Source organism: Protopterus annectens, chromosome 4.part1, assembly GCF_019279795.1.
Source record: "Protopterus annectens isolate FY-2018-M chromosome 4.part1, PAN1.0, whole genome shotgun sequence".
NCBI lineage: Eukaryota > Metazoa > Chordata > Ceratodontiformes > Protopteridae > Protopterus > Protopterus annectens.
In genome coordinates, this window is record NC_056734.1 from 982,030,326 (window position 1) to 982,051,459 (window position 21,134).

Sequence of the window (21,134 nt, forward strand, 5' to 3'; positions counted from 1 at the left end):
GATCCTCTTGGTGATGTACTTCTGTGGTTTTTCCAGCTTTTGCATGAGTCTTGTAAGATATATTCCAAATGGGGCGGTACCCTATGATGGGTCTGATGAACGATGAGCAGAGGGGCACAATGACTTCTTTTGATCTGTATGCAAACCCTTTTGTGATAATAATGGGCCCACAAAGAAGCATTTTCTAACCACTTTGACAATGTCATTATCGAAGGAGAGATTAATATCTATTTGGGTACCCACATCCCTTATTACGTCTTCCGTATTTAGTCAAATGATTTATTATTAAAAATGTGTATCTGAGATAGGGACATGCTGATGATAAAAGCTAATTATATTTTCATTTGCTAGGACAGTATTCCTTTAAAAATGGGTGCCCAAGATGTTCTGTGTAGGGACATAACACATTATTACAGGCACATTACTTATGATTAACTAATGAAAATGCTTGTGTGTTTACAGGACAAAATTCAAGGCCTATCCACAGATGAAATGCGTCATCTATGCAATGTTATAGCAAAAAGGAATCCAGCACTAGTACAGGAGATACTTGAGGAGCAAGAGAGGGGGAACAGTGGAATTACTGAACAACGTCAGGCAGAACAACCTCCGACTTGGTGTGTGTGCCAAGGCTGCAGGGATATGCCGACCGCACAAGAAAGAGTCTGTTGTGCCAATTCACCAACGAACTGTTTATCTCTTGTGAGTCATTGCTTAATAAGACAGAATGCTATATACTGACAAAGATCACATCTGGCTAGTGTAATAGTATGTAAAGAAGATAAAGTTATACTGTGTAGGCATGATTAATTTTATAGCACCCAGTATGACCACAGTTTATTACAAACTTAAAGGGGCAGGTTACACCAGGAGTGCAATGATTGACAAAAGAGTTGGACACCATAATTTAATTGAAATAGAACACCTAGGAAACTGTACGTTATACCTGCTTAAAGAGATGGAGAGTGAGAGAGAGAGATGCCCACACTGGTACATATCTGATTGTTCATGAATCGTTGACATGAGTACTGTAATGATGTAGCAGATATATGCTTGTCTGTGGTGTCGACAGGTATTGTTTTGCAGCGTGTAACAGTGTTTGTGTAAATGACATGAAAAGCATATTCTGCTGACAGAGTCTTGTCATACACAAGATGAATTCTTCAAGCAGATGCTGTCATGGCTCAAGGCACCAAGTACACACTGCAGTGTAAATGGGTACAGTATAGTATATCAGAAAAGTAAGCTATAATCTCTGCATGAACTCTTGATCATTCTGCTTGGTAAAGAGTAATGTTGTATGGTTGATGTGTGACCATATTACTGTCTACAGTGTATAGGATTTATCATCTCTGTCCAAAATAATTGCTAATATACATTGCACTCATCTTGTTATATACAGCACATACAAAGTCAAATTGGTATACACGACTCTGGCTATGCATTACGAAGTGTACTTTTGCATAATTACAAGATTTGTTAGAGTTGTTACACAAGTCTGACTGTTTCACCATAATTGTAATTGAGTATGGTTGCATTCAACATAATTTTTTTTTTCAGGAAATGAGTGAAGTTGTGCTGCATCAGGGTGTTCTACACGTTGCCGATACATACAGGCGGGCTATCTTTGGAATACCATTGGAGACTGATGATAATCGCCATTTTCAGCATTCTGCCTATCGACAGTTCACTGTCTGGCGTTATGGACGGCTTGGGAGTAGAGTGCGTCGAGTCATTCCGAGTTGCTGTGTTTGGCGCATTCGTGACAGATATCCCAACCCTTTAGGCCAGTACACAGGTTTTCTACCTCAACGGAGGACAGTGACTGACTAGTATTAAAAAGTTAACATTTATGCATTTGTGTTAGAATAGCTAAAATTTTTAACCTAGTATGCTATGTTTGTACTGTATTTTTACAATAAAAAAAATGGATTAAAAAGCATTACTGTTTGTGTATTTGTCCAGGATATTGTTGTGTACCATGAATAATCGGTGCACCCATGGCAACTGTATATTGAAATAAAGGACTCATAAGTTGTATGCAGTGTGAAGTAAAATATTTGTGGCTTGTAGTACACTACTTGGATACAGAGGTCTTAAAGACAGAGCGATGATTATTTAGATCTGACTGTATGAGAGAAATCGGTCTGTTATAATGCAATGTCAGGAAACCAACTATGCAGGAGTGCAAAGTAGTAGTGACAATATGTAGTGCTATGTGTGAAACACAGTGTATACTTATGGGAAATAGAGTCATGTAAAGCAGTACTTATGTTACTTTGCATTAGTTTGAGTTTGAAAATGGTAGTTGCAATAGAACTCACTATATACGTACTCATAAAACAGAACCGAGCTATGTGCAGCCAGTTGTATGAATGAGTAACTGCTGAACATGTGGATTAACAGCAGAGTGCACCTTGCATTCAATTAGTGCATGGAGTGTCTTAGAACTGAATAACCATAACTGCCTTACAATTAACCATTGGTATGAACTACATTTCATCCGGAGCACAGTAGATTACTTTGTTAATATTGTGTACGTATACACCAATGACTATTAGTAATGGTGTACAGGTTAGGTAATAGCAGGAGTACATTTTCAGAAGGCTGAAATTGAAAGGTTATTTCTTAATACGGTTGCATGTTCCAGTGTAACAACACATACAAGACATGGCCAGCTTGACAATATGTGGGTGGTGAGATGATTGTGGAACAGATGCCTACATTTGTTCTTTTGAATGTGTAAGATGAGAAATAGTATGGTGGATTGAATCACATGTATCAATGATGTGCAGTGTTGTAGTAAGTAAAGTGGCCTGAAGAGGTACAATCCAGACATTCACAATCAGTCACAAGATGTTGAGTAGACGGAACCATCATATTATAGTAAGCGGTCTGTTTTGGCACTGTGCAGTGTACCTACAAACACCGGGTCCAATTGCCTCTCTTTCACGACTTGTATTGTGTTTATTTATTGTATTGTATTTATTGTAGATTTGTTAAATGGGATACTTAGCATCAATATATATCCCTTTGTCAGCATAGGCCAGTGGAGAGAAGCTACAAGATAATACACCTTGAACATTTAGTAAGCGCTAGTTTCAAGCATATAACATTAATAAGTCATGCGAGCATTTAGCACAGATACTACTAACATTATAAAACACTGAATAAAACTATATAATTTTTAAAAGTTATATGTATTAATCACATTACAATCTGTAATCACTGAGCAGCAGTTATACAATTCAACCTTCCAGAAATGGTGTGGCATGAAAAATGTTTGAAGTAGTTGAAGGTAAGGCATCTAACTATTACAGAGGTCACTAGTCGCGTTTAATGCCAGGACAAACAATGTGTTTTGAAGTATTTATTGCTTTGTTTTCTAACGGAGTTAGTGAGGGTTAAAGGGTCAAGTCAGCTGGTAGTCTGATCCATGGTTTTACCACAGAGTTGGCAAAGAACAAGTCCCCAGCTGAGTTTTTGGATTTGTATGTTTGAACTCTGAGTGTAGTGTATGATTACAGTGGCCGTATGCTGGTGTAGGGACTGACAATATTTTCTTAGTGCAGATGTATGTTCTTGTTGGTAAAGGACGTAATGTGTCACTATTAGCAGGTTTTAACTAAAGTAGGCTAGGCAATTGAGGCCATCCTAGGCCATTTTGGTTGTGACACTGGTGCCCTCGATAGGCCATGCCCGTAACAAATCTGGCTGAGTGGTTATAGCGAGATGATAGTTTACTTACGATTGCTTCTGTTTTATTTGGAGAATAGAGGTGAGGTGTCTAGAAAAGTTGAATGGGCAACTGCAGTTCTATCAAGTAAGGTAAGGAAAGGTTTGATTCTGTGAAGAGAGCAAAGTTTTTGACTAATGGTTTTCATCGCTTGCATTGCTATGTACATCACAGTTCAGGTTGTCACTGCTTGGGAGATGATGGTGCCATTGTTAGTGCTCATGTTGAAGGATGGCTGTGGTGGCCTTCCGTGTAGGTGAGATGAGGACTAACTTAGATTTGTTTGGGGTCACAAACAGATGTTGAGTGGAGAGCCATTTATCCACTGTATTGAAGCTAATTAGGGTTAATGGGGATAAACTACCTGGTGAGGTGTCACCAAAGCAAGGTGGAGTAATCTGCATATTGAATGCAGGTAGCATCTTGGATGACTGAATGATGATCATTGATACAGATGGAGAACAGAAGGGGTGTTACTATAGAGTCCTGGAAGATTACAAATATGATGTGTAGGCGAGATGACAGATTCCCTCGACATAGGACTGCCTGTTGCCTGCCCTGCCAGTAGGATTGCAATGTTTGGAGTGCATGGTTGTTTAAGCAGAAGGACTTCAAGGTATTTATAAGCATGTTGTGGTCAACCATGTCAAACCCCTTGGATAGATCTGGAAAGACTGCTGAAAATAGTTTGTTATTGTGGTTGTGGTTACTGACGTTGAACAAGGAGAGGAAGGCAGAAGTATTAATGTGATGTGGCTTACAGCCACACTCAAAGTTTGACGACAACTTATTCCATGTAAGGTAGTGCAGGAGCTATGTGTCCACCCTTCCATATAATTTTAGCTAGAGTTGACAGAATAGCTATGGCTCAGATGTTTGACATTTGAGTGAAACTGCTTCCTTTCTGGACAGGTTTGACATGGGAGATTTTGCATATAGTGGGTACTGTAGCTTCATATGCAGCTCTGTCGATCTATATTGACATGGGGTATGCTATGGTGTCAGCAGCCTTTTGCACATACTCTGATGGGAGGAGGTCGGTAGCCAGGGTGGAGACTCTTACTTTCTTAAGTATGGCATGAATAAGTTGTACAGTCAATACGAATACAGTCATAGGTTCATAGGTGTGTAGTAGGCTAAGGACCCAGGATCCTTTTTTTCATCAAGCCCAGCATGGTGGCACCCAACCTTAGCTCACTGCCCTCTGGCCATGAGAGACATGTCAAGTGATCCCTAGGGTGATTTTTCTATTTCCCATGAACTCAACAATTGAAGAGGGCCACTGAGTGAATCTGTTTGACATGTATGTGAATTCCATTAAGAAACATGGGCAGTCTCTGGATTGTGAACCTGTCCAAGTAAATGATTCTAGTAATGAGTTTGAGGTCTCTTCACTGTGTGGTGTGGTGTGATTTTTTTTTTCTTCAGATGTATCATTTCTAGCAGGGGTTGGGTAACACATGGATATGCAAGTCAAACAGAGATCACCTCTAAGTAGTCAATATGAGACAGAGTACTTGAGGTTTAATAAGTCGGTAAAATGCAGGACAATTGTTTAAGGCCTAGAATCCACATTGTGACGTAGATTTGTTACCTCACCATTTGTTCAGGGTGCCTAGTGAGGCATATGCCATATAAGGCATTGTACAGGATGATTGGTCAAATGAGTGAAAACTGAAGGCAGATAATGACCTCTTTCTTCCTGGATGCAATAGCCTGAGTAATGAGATGCACCACATGGAAGTACTTTCTTACCGCAGTATTAAGGTGGTCATCACAAATGGTGGTTGCTGTGATCTCTTATAATGCTTTGTCTTCGGTCAATGTGTTAATTGATGGGGACTCTGTTATTCCCATAGGGGATGATGACACATTTTTTGGCAGTGAGGTTAAGGCCATGGTTCTAATTCCAGTTGGTGGTGTCAATAAGGCCTTTGTTTTGGATGTCAACATCAGTTGTGTACTTAATAGCTCATAACTTGCAATCATCTGTGAACTTCGTTACACAGAGTGGCTGTGTGTATGACTTTAGCTATGAGAAGTAGATGCCGAGCAGCAGAGGACCTATGGCTGATCTCTGTGGAATTCTACTGTTTGGCAGACTGAGTATGAACCCGCTGTTTTTACGCAGTGTCTTCTATCTGTGAGCCAATTTGCAACCAACGTAGTGATAAAGGGGTTGATGCATGGTTTGGTCAGTTTATCAATATTTCCAGAGTGAGGAATGATATCAGAGGCCTTGTCCGGATGTAGGTAGGCTGGATGCAATGCTTCACCTTCATCCATAGACAGGGAGAACAGGCATGATCTCCCTTTCACATAGCCAGATCTCATGGGGTCTGCAGTTTGGATATTTCAAAAGTATTTGTTAATCAGGAACACGATGATCCATTCCCTAACTTTACCAATGTAAATTAGGCTAAGGGGTGGGTCGATAATTACCAGGGTCTGTATTCGCTCACCCTTTTTGTAGTGTGATGACTGCAGCAGTACACTGTTCGGTAAGGAAAAAAACATGAGTAGATGCCATTACTAAAGAGGACACACACATGTGGTACCAATTTACTTTGTAGTTCATGTACAAAATGACCAGGGATGTTATCGGGTCTCATAACAGATGTATTTTTGGCCGTGGTCAATGCAACTGCAACCTTGTGCTGCAGTAATGCTCTGTGCTTGCCATGGTTCCGTTATTGTGATATGCTGTAGGTGTGGATAGAGTGGTATAGTTGACACATAATCCGTATGACAGTGTGTTAGCAATTGCTGCTGGGTCACTATGCGACCTGCCATTCTGCATTATGTCAGACCAAAATCTGGGTATTGATATGGAGCCTATTGATATAGGTATAGAAGGGTTTTTTTGATTGTTTGTAGTGTTGGCTGTAATTCTGCCATCATTGCTGGCTTTTCAGGTTTCAATGAGGTTTTTCAACTCTTTGTTGAGAAGGGATCTTTAGCTCTGTATGGCCTACACCATGTTCTGCATCAGTTTCTTTCTTTTCTTAAGATTATTAATGTAAGGGCCACAACAGATTGGCTGACTTTTATTGAGTATACATGTAACACATGCAAAACGTTAGACAAAATATACAACAGATAAGCAAAGCACAAATAATAAATAACTTGTTCGAATATGATATCAAATTGAAAAAATGAAATGGTGCAGCTAACCCAAGCTATGTATGTCGATGGCTGTGTAACATTTTTGAACAGAGATGCTATATGGAATGGTGAAAGCACAGTGGCTCAGAAATTATAGGTATGCAGCCATATCAAAGTAACTGTTACTTGTTTTGTCAATGAGATGTCTGAGACAGAAATTCTATTTCCCCTGTTGTGTACTACAGTCTTAATTACAGATACCTTTTGTTAAATTGCACTTTAAAACAGATTATGAGAGAAGTGTGGAAGAGAGAATGAATGGTAAATACAGCAAGCTTCCCAGGTAGACAGCTTCCCACAATGCAATTTTTTATGTAATCCTGTTCCAGTTTAAAGCAACCCCCTGTGGTTTGTGAGTGAGGACTGCATTCAGCTGCAGACAGGCTATGGGACAATGTGGATTACACCAGTGTGAGTACAAGTTTGTGCATTAACAAGGTTGCCTTTACCAACTCTCATTATCATAAATTCAGTAGCTGCTTTTAATCACAAGTACTTAAACAGATTTAGACAGACATTTAACTGTTCTGCATACCACTGTGGTGCCGTCACCACAGGAGGTAGGGGTTTCTCTATTCACAATAAAATCATATGCCCTTTTATCCTAATACATAGGTTTTACATTCTTTTCGGCTGAGGTCCGTAGGCACCATAGTGTAGTAGACTTATTATTTCTTATCAGAGATCCATGTCTATTGCAGGACTGTTTCTTTTCATTTTAAACATGTGCATACAACTGTGGGTAGACTGATACCAAGGGGCAGTGGGAAGAAAGATAAAACATCAAAATATAACAATGGAATATAACAAGGAACACAATAGGAAGTCATTCAGCTGTACATGTCACAACCACAACAGGTAGTTATAACTGTGTATCAGCAGTGATAATAGCAAGCAATGGCATGCAAAAATTATGGGCGATAGGAAGTGTTGACAATTCAGATGCATTTAGGAAAAGATTGACAAAATATGTGCCATTGTGTGTGGTAATGATATTAAAGCCCAGAAGTGCTATGGTATGGTGCTAGGAAGTATAACAATATGAAAATGTGAATGCTACAGGTATAGATGGCTTTCGGGCATTTCCACCCATGGAACTGGTACAGTCGTGTTGCTTTGCGAAGGATTTGAGGCAGTAGTGTCATCACCTGCACAGGTTATCGTGATGTACTTGTCTCCCGATCAACATTGGGCTCATGTACTTCTGCTCTTGGGTAGTACACTGACAATGTCTGACCTGCATTTGGTGCTACCACTGAAGGAATATGATATGTGAGGGTGCTGACATGATTACAAATGCAGAGGTAGCATACTACTTTCCCATGTCCATATTCATTTCCATTCTTCCTACTTTTGGGCAAGAATTGCTCCATGTAGCTGTGACATATACAGTGGTAGACCTATTACACTAAATCCATCAGTTTGCAAGTACTACATAAATTCTACTTCTATTCCTTTACGTTGTCATGTTCTAATGTATTTTTCGGTCCACCGCGGTGATCTTATTGTTTGTGTTGTGAAAGTTTACATACTTTGGAATCTTTCCCTGTATTTCGCTTAAAATGTCTTTGGATAAGCTTAACGGTATTGATAACCTTTGCTTTCGCCTTTGCATAGGTAAATTTAAATTCTGTACTTCTTGCATATCACTAACAGTACATAATTTCTTTTCTAGCGTATGAATTTCATACGGACTACCACTCCGTCCGACGATGAGGTAGGCGAAGCTGCCACCTTAACGTCAATGAACACTAGTGTTGGAATGCTTCTGCATTTTCAGGATTCTACACTGTGATCATTTTCCTTCCTGTAACCACTGGCCATAAGAGTATTGCGGACTTTTTTATCCTGGGAGTTGTGTACCCAGCTGTCCTCTTTTAAAACTGTAACCCACTTTTCTCCATGCAGAATGCTATATAGAATACATTGTATACAACCGTGTCAAAACTAGTGAAGTATGGCTTCCTAGATAAATAGCATTGCCAAAACGTACCGGACCTTCTGCTACATTCCACTATAGCTGCTTTTGTTTATTATATGTATTTATAGAGTCCAGCATTTTGTTGTTACACAAAATTGTAAGGAAAACAATGTCATGTCCTTGCAACCCACGAGCAGAAACCATCATTGAAGCTTACCAGTGTAATGGTCCCTAGACCCTTTGTTAAGCCTGGTCATTCATGCACCTGTTTTTGTAATTGTCAATGCTCAATAACTAGAAACACTGTGTATGTCTGGGCCTTCCAACAACTATAATCTGCTGCTCTGCATAAAGGACAGAAGTGACAAGCATGGCTGAAGTTCTGATTTCTCATCCATTGATGCAAAAGGTTTTGAAACAGGCTTAAAGAAGAGGTCTTTTTCACATAAATGGGTAGTATTTCTCAGAACAGGGTAAATGCTAAACCACACATCTCATCCTTCTACGTTTTGCTTATGTCACAGACAAGGTATACATGCTTATAACAAGTAGTTCTTCTGCAGTTTGTTTTGTGAATATGTACCGTATCCATTAGGGATGGATGTGAGAAGATCTAGTAGTCTCGATATAGATTGGCCCTCGATACTCTGTAAGAGACTAAGTACAGGGACAAATGTGTTTGGATATACACGTACGACATGTTATGTACACCCTATATTATTTACACAACTAGTTTGTGTGGACAACACACTTTTTTTGAAAATGCCTGGTCAGTGACATACTCAGTTATAGCTCGAATGAGTGATAAACATATTGGGACTATGATCTCCTTAGACCTGGATGCCATTACATAAGTTGTTACTAGACTCACATTGAAGGATTTTATCACCAGTGTGGGCACATGGTGATCAAAGTTCAGGATAATGGCAACCAGAGTTCCCAAGTCCCTTACCAGTGTGCCTTCTCCTAGGCGAGTGTTATCAATGTGGTAATGTGTACGGTGTGTTACCTTCCCAAAAGGTATAAACATGCAATGTATGGCATTGAGTATTCAGCTATGTTTCAAGCACCAGTTAGTGGGCTGTTGCATCTTCATCAGCAAAATCTTCATATATTCACGGATTAGTCATTACACCGACTTGCAGTTAGCTGCAGATTTGGTAACCCCAACACAGTCAGTATTTCCAATAACTTTAGCTCAATGTATTACAAACAGGAGCGATCCGAGTGATGATTGCTGTGGAACACCACTAGAAATGGACCTACCAGTGTAGGTGTATTCCGACACTGATACTATTTGTCCTATACATGAACCTGTTGGCTATCCATCGTGTTGCACAGGGATTGGTGTGTACATTTCTGAAAATGAGTATAATTGCTAAGTAGGTACTACAGTGAATGCTTTCACCAGCTATAGTTATGCAGTAAAACATTTTTGTCCATCATCCGTGACTCCAGTGACCAGAGACTTCCCATACTGTGTAACAAACTACCTATCTATATCAAACAAAGATCGTCATTAGCAGTCTTCATAAAAAATCTTGATGATTGGATGGGAGATATGAAATTCACCCGATGTTTCACTTCTGTGTCAATGCTTGACAGGGGCACATGAAAATATTTTTCTCGGGTGGCGAAAGCCAGGGTTCAGCATGGCTAACCTTATATAGGCCCTGGGGCCAGTAGCCTAGTACCTACCTATGAAACTAAGTAGAGAGACAGATAATAATTTTTGTTACTTCTTCGGTGAGTGCATTCTCTAAGCTGTAGTAATTGTGTGTAACCCACAGTCTGATGCATGAGTAGTACAAGATATGTTTTGTAATATGTACAGATGAAAACAGGCCTTGTGATAAGCCAGGGGGAGGGTAATGATGAATGAATGCAGTCAACTCATCTTTTGTTTTCTGCCACATTCAGTTGCTGATTTCCATCCACTTGTGGTTTGATTTCCATTCCTGCTTTACATCCATATGCTTCTGTTAGCCTAAGCAGGGAAGTCCTCTTAGAATGTTTCTCCTCATGTTTAAAAACTTTCACTAAGTTTGGGTCTTGTGAGATCAGCAGATAGGTGAGGAATCCCACCATGTCAGATCTGTACATGTTATCAATTTCAAGGAGGCCCGTCCTTCCTTCAGAAAGGGGAATATATTTTCTTGGTATGCACTGATGTTTATAAATCACTTTTTGAGCCTGAAGCATACATCTTTTTTTTCCCAGTCTAATCTGTCCAACACGTCTTGTGGACACTCATTCACTACACAATTGTATGTTAGGACAGGGAGAGCAATTAGGTTCAAATCTTGGATTTCGTTACTTGGTGGCACCATTGGTTTTAGGATTAATTTAAGTCTTCTAAAGTGCACCTTACTAAATTTTATTCACATTTGGTCATGTTTTACTGCTGATGCTGCATCAATTTCCAAATATTTATATACTAATGCTGGATCTATTTATTTGTTATTACATTCTTGTCCAGAACTGATGTATTTGTGGTGCTGCAGTTTTCCTGCTTTAAAGGTTGCTTTAGCCCATTAATCAAGACAAAAAGACATTCTGATATCATTTGAAAAAGTTTTGACAACTTACAGTTGTGCTCTGAGTTCGTCATCTGATGAGCTAGACAGATTTTCATCATTGACAAAGGGAAGACGAGAAGTCTGTACACTTTGCTGTTTTAGATGAACCTAATTCTAGCCACGCCCTCTGCGGTTACATAGACAACTTCATTGGTTAAGGGCAAGGAAGAATAGCAGTGGTGACAGTCATCCCAGAATATCCACTTTTTACATTTTATGCCTGGAATAATTACCTGCCCTTTACCGTGGCTTAATTGTATTGTGGTCTGCCACTGTTTCATGGTCAGTGTAATGCAGTGCATCAGTGTATCTTATACATTTTACGCACTCTTTTATCCGTGACTCCTACCTCTACCTGGCCAAGGCCTTTGATACCATTTTCCACTCAGGTATCATTGATAAACTCACCAACCAGTCACGAGTGTAGTGCCACAGGCCTCAGTCGGGGCCCCTCTCCTGTTTTGCATCTACTTTGCAGACATCCAGGCTAAAATGTAAGGACTATGGCTGACCAGGTTTGCTGATGACTGCAACTTAGTAGTCATTATCAAGTCCCCAAGTTATGCAGACTTCATACAAAAGGGACTCTTGGAGACCAACAATTGGTGACAGAACCACAGGCTTAAGCTTAATGCCAAGAAATGTGTTATCATTCCCTTTGGAAAAAAATTCATCTTCCATGGATTACCTGACCAATGGGAGCCCACTAAACACTGAAGTTGCCATAACAGATCTGGGCATCAAAGTTGAGTGACACATCACCTTTGACCACCATGCCACTGTGGTCAGAAAGGCCTTCTACATGGCATATCTTATAACCAAAGCTTTTGCATCTAGAACGTAGGTGGTCATCATACCCTCTCTACTCATCCCTTATTAGATCAATCATTGAATATAATGACCCATTTGACATGTACCTGACCAGACACCTGAAAAGGCCACAAAAGTAGATCAGAAAAATGATCCTAGGCCTTACACACATGTCCTACACAAACACACTCAATATAATTCAGCTGTTCTCAGTCTCTTACCGGCTACTCAGAGGTGATATGTGACTAAATTACAAAGCCACATCCAACCCAGCCCTCCTTCAAATGATACACCTAAAGAATATCCCAATCTTTCCATTCAACACGTTCCAGAGACCACAACATCACTACCACAATCAATAGAACATGCCGGAGGGACATGTTAATCTCTTAAAGACTACCCATACTCTGGGATAAGCTTTCCAGTCATGTCAGGCATATTTCCATTTACTCATTGCTTAATTTTCTTAAAGTAGAAAGGTTAAATAGGTCGGGTGTGACCTTGAAAAATCCACACTGTCTAATCACGACAGTTTGTAGACTATGGAGAGGACCTACCTTGTGCAGTAAGAAAGAACATGAACTTTTTGTACCTGTCAAGCTAATACATAGGTGTCCACAGGAGTATGCTGTTGAGGGTTATGAGTGCACCTTTATGTAGTACAAGCTTGCCCTAATCTTGCCATGATAGTCTGTGTTTCCTCTACCATCTCCATCTGATAAGCAGTGCTGTAGTAAGTAAAGTGGCCTGAATAGGTACAATCCAGACCTTCTCAATCGGTACTAAGAAGTTGAGTTGACAAAACCATCATATTACAGTAAGCAGTCTGTTTTTGCACTGTGCAGTGTACCTACAAACAACAGGTCCAATTGCTTCTCTTTGAGGATTAAGGGATGGATCTCGACTGCATTGTCGGCACTCGCAATGCAGATTCTTGGACAGCTCCCCCAACAAAAGCAAAAAAGATTGAAAACACATGAGAAGAGCATATCTCCAAAATTGCTTTCTTTAAACAACCGATTGAAGCACCCCCCATGGGAGGGCTTACACCTCCGTAACTTATGCACAACAAGTACCAGATCATACCTTGGTGAAAAAGTAATTTTAGCAGAAATAGCATCTCACCTAAGTACCATGTTCAGTTATAGCCTCACCTCAGCCTTTGTGTCCAATGAATGGCGCACAGTGACATTTATCCCATTCCATAAAGAGGCAGCCACCATGGATCCCGGGAAGTAATATTCCATTAGCCTGATGAGCCTGGACTGCAAGGCCATGGAATGTATCATCATGGAACTTATAAACAAAGAGACTGGGAATCTCCAAACTCTGTACTCCACCCATTTCGGGTTTGTAAGAGGCAGATCATGTCTCCTAAAATTGATTGACTTCTTGGAAGCAGTCACCAAAGCCATAGATGGGGATAAGGTAGTTCGCACACCCTATCACTATCTTGCCAAGGCTTTCAACACCATCACCCACTCGTAAAGTATCGATAAACACACCATACTAGGTATAAATCCCTATGTCACATGATGGGCTGCCAACTGGATCACTGACAGAACACAGACTGTGAAAGTAGCAGACTCCAAATCCGACTTCAGACCAGTGGAGTACCACAGGGTACAGTGCTCTGTCCTCTCGTGTTTGGTATCGACTTCTCTGAAGTACAGACTAACACAGACGGTTTTTGGATAATGAAGTTCGCAGATGACTGCAAAGTCGGAGCCATAATAGAAACTCCTAAAGATGTGCACATCCCACACAAGGGCTTCACTAAGACAGATGCCTGGTGTCAAAGCCATGGCCTCAAGGTCAATGCCATAAAGTGCATAGTCACCCCCTTTGCTAATAATTCTGTACCCATGAACTGCAACATTGGTGGTAGTCTACTTAACAGCCAAAGTGTGATAAGAGACCATGGGACACAGGTGGACAACATTCTCTACCTTGATAATCACACTGACACAGTAGTCAGGAAATCCTTGTATGTGGCACACCTCATCACAAAAGCTTTCTCATCCAGGAAAAAAGTGGTCATTGTTCACCTCTACTCGTCACTCATTAGACACATTGTACTTTTGTGGTTGGTGATAGTTTGTTTACAAATGACTATCATGATTTGCTACAGATGACTTGCATTTTGGAGTTGGTACTGCAGATAACGGCTATGCTCTGCTGTTTAAGCTGTTCTGCATTGTCTGTGCAAGTCATCTGGAGAAGCAATCAGCTGTGTAGGAGATCCCTGCTGAAAGAATTAATGTGATTTGTTTAGACTGCCGAGTAGTCACGAGTGGAGTCCCACAGGATTCGGTCCTTGGTCCTCTCCTGTCTGGTGTATCTACTTCTATGAAGTCCAGGCCAACAGGAACGGACTGTGGGGGACCTAGTTTAAACACAATTGCAAGTTGGGAATTATTATTAACTCCCCAAGTGATGTTCACATCCTACAGAATGGCCTCACTGAGACTGACGACTGGTGTCATAACCATGGCCTTAAGCTCAATGCAAAAAATTGTTTCCATCCACTTTGGAAAACACCCAGTTTCCATTACTTACCACAGCACTGTTAGCCCCCTGAACACAGAAGGCGTTATAAGAGATCTGGGAACGCAGGTTGACAGCAAGCTCTCATTTGATCACCACATTGACACTGTGGTCATAAATTCCTTCTATTTGGCACATCTCATCACTAAGAGTTTTGCATCCAGGAAGAAAGAGTTCATTGTCTCCCTGTACTCTTCCCTCATTAGGCCATATCATCGAGTACAATACCCCATTTGGCGTATACCTCACTAGATACCAGCAACAACTGAAGAGGCCACAAAGGTACCTCACATAGAGGATCCTAGGAATTAAATACTTGTCCAATATGGAAAGACAAAAAAAAACTACAACTATTTCTTCTCTCATATCGCCTACTTAGAGGCAATCTCTGCTTGACTTACAAAGCCATGTCTGACCAAGCTCTGTTAAAAATGCTACATCTAAAGGAACAAAATACTCCCTACACACAACACACTCTAGAAACCTCAACATCATTACCACAATAGATACAATGTACTGGAGGGACAGGTTAATAACACAGAGATTGTCCATGCTATGCAGTAGACTTCCCATGTAAGTAGCAGAGCTCCTCACTGGCGGTCTTCAAGATAAATCTCAATGAGTGGATGGGAAATAGAAAATTTCCCCCCGAGGATAACTCAAGTGGCTGTACTCAACAGAGGCACTGGGAACTAACGTAAGGTGGCACAATGACAGGGTAATCCTATGGCTGGGCTTGTAAAGGCCCCAGGGCCATTAGCCTAGTACACATCTATGAAGGTATTAACTGTAAGTCAACATTTTTAAATTTGGGAGATTGTGTGTGTGTGTGTGTGTGTGTGTGTGTGTGTGTGTGTGTGTGTGTGTGTGTGTGTGTGTGTGTGTGTGTGTGTGTGTGTGTGTGTGTGCGTGTGTGTGTGTGAATAAATATATAGATCGCTATATGGTTCCCTTTCAAAAGATCTAAAACCCATAACATCTAAAATCAAAACATCAAGAACATAACTTTGAAAATCCATAACATATAAAACCCATAACATCTAATTTCATAACATCAAAAATGTAGAATATGTAATAGTGTATCATCAAACACATAAATGTTATAGTTTAAACTGGTGGTATCACTGTGAGATGTAGTTTTTATTTCTATACTAATTATTTATATAGTGTATGAATTTATACTATTCATATAGTGCTTACTTCTCAACTCTGTGTTTTTTTAGGACGTACAGTAATTGATATAGACATTATGTGTATATTCGTTAGGGTGATCATGATACAGTGGGGTCAGGAAATTAACTTTTACCCACTGCAGTGCAATCTCAACGTTGGTATATTTAAGTTACAGGGGGGCGTGGTTGTCAGTCCCCCAAGCAAAGCATAATAAAAAGTGTGATTATTAGTTTTGTGTCGTTATTTGTGTGAGTATGTTCTTTTTTCATGTGATTTCTGGTGTCGGATGTCATGCTGCACATTTTGGAAGTTATTAAATTAGATATGGGTTATAGATGTTATGGTTTCAATGTTATGATTTCAGATGATATGGGCTTTAGATGTTTTTAAGGCAAAACCTATATATCTTTACTGTCATTCAGGTTAGACAGAGATTGATATCTAAATTTCTGAGTTTGTATGTAACACCCAACTTAAGTATTGTGTCAAATGCCTATAGCAGGTTGATGTAGGGAGTATGCGCTATTTTGCCTATCATCCATGGCTCATGTGGTCTTGTCAAAATAGTTCACCATGTTTAGTAGGTTTGACCTACCCTTGATAAAACCAAACTAGGATGAGTATAGTATTTGAAGATTTAGTATGTCTTTATTTATTAGATCCATGATAACTCTTTCCAGGGGGCTTGCAGATATGAAAAGTATAACTTATGAGTCTGTAGTGTCCTTTGTCTGGTGATGGACCAGTTTTATGTACAGGGATGACCGTTGCAGTCCTCCTGCAAAGCCTGTAGGGAGGTTGCAGCTGAACAGAGATTCAAGTGGCCCTGACATGTCCTACTTTAAACTATTTAGGCATCATCCTTGGATATATTAAGAGCCCATTGCTGTACTTTGCTTAAATCTGGAGTGTGTAGTGAGGACCCATTCTTTATTAAGAGTTAAGGGATAAATGATTGAGGGTATTTAATGGAGATTAACAGGTCATCTTTGAGTCATATGGGCTCTATCTTCTGCTTGTACCTTGTTGTTTTTGTGTAACACTTTTGAGTCAAGTTACTGTATTGTCTTACAATATATACAATATACAATATTGTAAAATATACAATACTGTATTGTCTTACAAGTTACTATTTTGTCTTGGACTTTGTTAGCTACTTTAGCCAATTAAATGTTTCTGTCATGGCTTCTTTCTCTATACTATAAGGTTGAGAGGTACGGCTTCAGTTATATCTGAAATCCCAATAAATTAATGGCTTTTATTGGATGCATATTATTATGCACTAGGCAGTCATTTCTCCCTATTAGAACCACTATTACTCTATACATGCATAGACAGAAAGGTTAAGAAAGAAACATTCCATGTGAATTTGCAGTTTCATTTATTTTACACAATAAATAAATAAGGAAGCAGACAGACATGTTCCGCATGAAATGATGCTTTCTTTTTTCTGTTTCTTAAACAATGATATATGTAGCCATAGATATCTACAGTTAAGATAATGTAACAGTTTAACAGTGAAGCAGTGTAAACTGTATATGAGAGCAAATTTGATATTCTGCTGTAAACAGACTATTTGCTGATTAATTGTAAAAATGAAATATGTCTGTAATACATACTCATTATTTTAAAGAACACCATTGCACATTTCAATAAAAAATAGATAAATGGAAATATCCTTCTAGAGTTAGCATTGCCACTCTATTAAACAGCTTACTTAAATGTATACAGTTTTACATAAGTACATTTATACAAATATTTCTGACATGAGAAGTAACGCCCTTCAAGCCTGCATATTGACAGTATGACCTAATTTCCATTTCTCATATTTGTATTTAGCTATCACGCTGGTTTCCATTAACACAACATGGTCTTCAAAGACCATGTGCACATGTCAGCATCATGTGCACGTGTTAGTATGCTGTTTTAGCATTGTTAAGTATCTAGATTCAGCATACTAAATATTGTGGCATGATAATCAACCAGTCAAATACGGAGGAGCAATTCAAAAAGTTATAAAGCAACCATGTAGACTCATAGGTTTTCAATAATAATTCCAAAACCAATCAGAATACAGCCACAGAAAGAAGTCTGCACAGAAAGAATGTTAGTGGCTGCGGTTGATGTGTATGTGCATGTGTATGTTTGTGTGTGTGAGCAGATACATGGCAGCATAAGCCTTCCTACTGCTGGCTTCTTTTAAGTATTTTTCTGAGGACATATTTACACTTGGATGTGAAATCATGGATATGTCGCTCACTCGTACCAACATTTTCTCAAATAACACTGATAATGTCTTACTCTATAAAGTGGACTTTGACACTGCTTAAGTTAGACTTCTGCAGCAACACTAGTATTAAGCACTGTGTACGTCATCTTCTGTCACTAGATAGGTAATGGTTGTAATCTTACGGCAGATAACTTCTGTGTGTGTGTGTGTGTGTGTGTGTGTGTGTGTGTGTGTGTGTGTGTGTGTGTGTGTGTGTGTGTGTGTGTGTGTGTTTGGCAAGACTCATGGAAGCATAAGCCTTCCTACTGCTTTCTTCCTTACACTGACAGTCTTAAGACAGTTGTACAGCAGAATGTGAGTGCACAGCTATCTCACACTCCTCCCAACATGTTGTACTCAGCAAACACCAATGATCTCATCCTCAATAAAGTGCATTCGGGGAAGAGTGAAACCTTGACTTCTCCAGTGGCTCTACCCTTTCGTCGCATGTAACCCCGCTTGTACAACTCAACAGGTATGCTGTTCGAAACTGACCTCAGTCAACGTGTTGGTGGTATATTAAGGTCATTGGGTAATATTTCAAATCAGTTTTCATTTGTTTCCCACTCTGGAAACCGTTTTTATATGGGCTCCTGATTCCAACATCCAGTTTTTTATGCTGACCATATATCATCCTTTGTGTGGAACACTGAGGCTGTCTTAACCTCAAAGATGCATACATACATCAAGAATCAGAGACAATCCATGACCCTGTACATGCAATCTCTAGACCACTGGATGCATGATCATTAATTCACTCACTTGCTGATGCCCCTGTTTCATTTGTATAGACAAAGTCTGTAATAAAAGCAGCGACATACCCATATATCCCTACTACTTTCTCTCACCTAGAGACAGAGATTTTTTTAAAAGTGATAATATTGTCTAGGGCTGAATGGGCTTTTGCCAGTTGGCCTAGTAATATCCTATGACCCTATGGGCATTACACATGTCAATGTTCTTGTCACCCATAAGTGCTATGTTGAGGTGTGTATGTACTGTAACCCTACAACAGAGTATTCCAATCAGTGATCTGAACTGCTGCCATTTAGTTACACATTCCTTCCATAACAGCTGCAGTAATATTCCTCTTGCGGACTGCTAACCTGCGCTGATGCTATGTGTATAGTTGCATTACTAAGATATGTGTTCTTATAGTACAATATATCAACATTGCAGACAGTACTCATTCAGCCATCACAATGACAGCTGCAGTATGGCATAGGTGTGCTTGTCTATACTTAACATCTGGAAATATTGTCTGATGTACAGCAATATTACATCATAGTGAGTACAAGGGCACATAGTCCATGGTTCAACAACATGTACAGATAAACATATGACATTGTGAAATTCACTTACAGCCTTGGCAAATTCATATCATGTACTACCAAATTGCTATTCACAAGGATTATACAGGTGCTTCCCAGCAGCACTGTGTGAATGTCAGCATTTGTGTCATTATTTGTTCTGCAAGAACCAGATTCACCTCATTTGTAATATAATGGTGGCAGGGCACTCAACCACAAATGTTCACTGATGAACATATAGACATACGGCGTACAACTGATGAAATGACAGGAGATCGGTAGACTTGTAATTTCACTGTGTCGTATGTGATTCATACCCTAGGTGTTATTTGGAGGTGATGTACAGCTTCAAGTTCAATTGTATCATAGTTACAGCAATATTGTGACTGTACTGCATGACAAGAGATATCACGACATCACATGAGTATTAACACTTACTAGTTTGCTTAACATACATATGGATGTGTGTTAGGTTTTCATAGTAGTATAAAATTTTCACCGTTAAGGTCTGGGGGTTAGTGATCAGGTGTCCTGAGGTTTGACATGTGTTTATCTAAGGTGCTGCCTGTATTGTTTGGTCTGTGTACAATATTGCAGTGACAGCTTCCTCATTCATTGATGCTAGACTTTGCACTGCTGTAGTGTATGTGCACCTGGGCATAGTTGATGCATTGTCATCATTCTCACATGATGCTGTACCCTTTGCTGTAGCACACCACTTACTAATTCAAATATTAATTGTAGCTGCTTCAGACAAAATCACTTCCTATTACATGAGGCCGATGCATGCAATACCAAGCAGTGTTTAGTGAATCCACTCATAACAGTGTGTTCTTTGCATATATTGAGATCTGTATGGCAGATACCAACATCAGGCAGGGATGCTTTATTAAAATTATCACATTTGGCAGAATTAGCTCCCACATCTGTTGGTAAATACAGAACTATTCATTGGGATAGATATCCATTCCAATTTGATAGTGCAGACTTCCATTCAAGGTGTTCTGCTAGATGGATGTGTGATATGTCTTTCGTTGTTGCACCCAGTAAATACACAGCTCATTGACAACATTGACAGCACCCAGTAAATATACAGCCATTGATAACATTAATGGCATCCAGTAAATACACAGCTCATTAACGACATAGATGGCACCCAGTAACTACACAGCTCATTAACAACAGTGATGGCACCCAGTAAATACACAGCTCATTAACAACAGTGATGGCACCCAGTAAATACACTGCTCATTGATAACATTGATGGCACCCAGTAAATACACAGCTCATTGATAACATTGATGACACCCAGTAAATACACATCTTACTGATAACATTGCTGGCACCCAGTAAATACACAGCTCATTGGCAACAGTGATGGCACCCAGTAAATACACAGCTCATTGATAACATTGATGGCACCCAGTAAATACACAGCTGACTGATAACATTGATGGCACCCAGTAAATACACAGCTCATTGACAACATTAATGGCACCCTGCAAAAAACACAGCCTTTATCCTTTATTCATTCACACCAGTCCCATTGATGCCAAAGGTATTACAGAAAGCAAAAGCCCTGGGAAAGAACATTATTGGAATAGCTCCTCATTGGCCTAGTAAG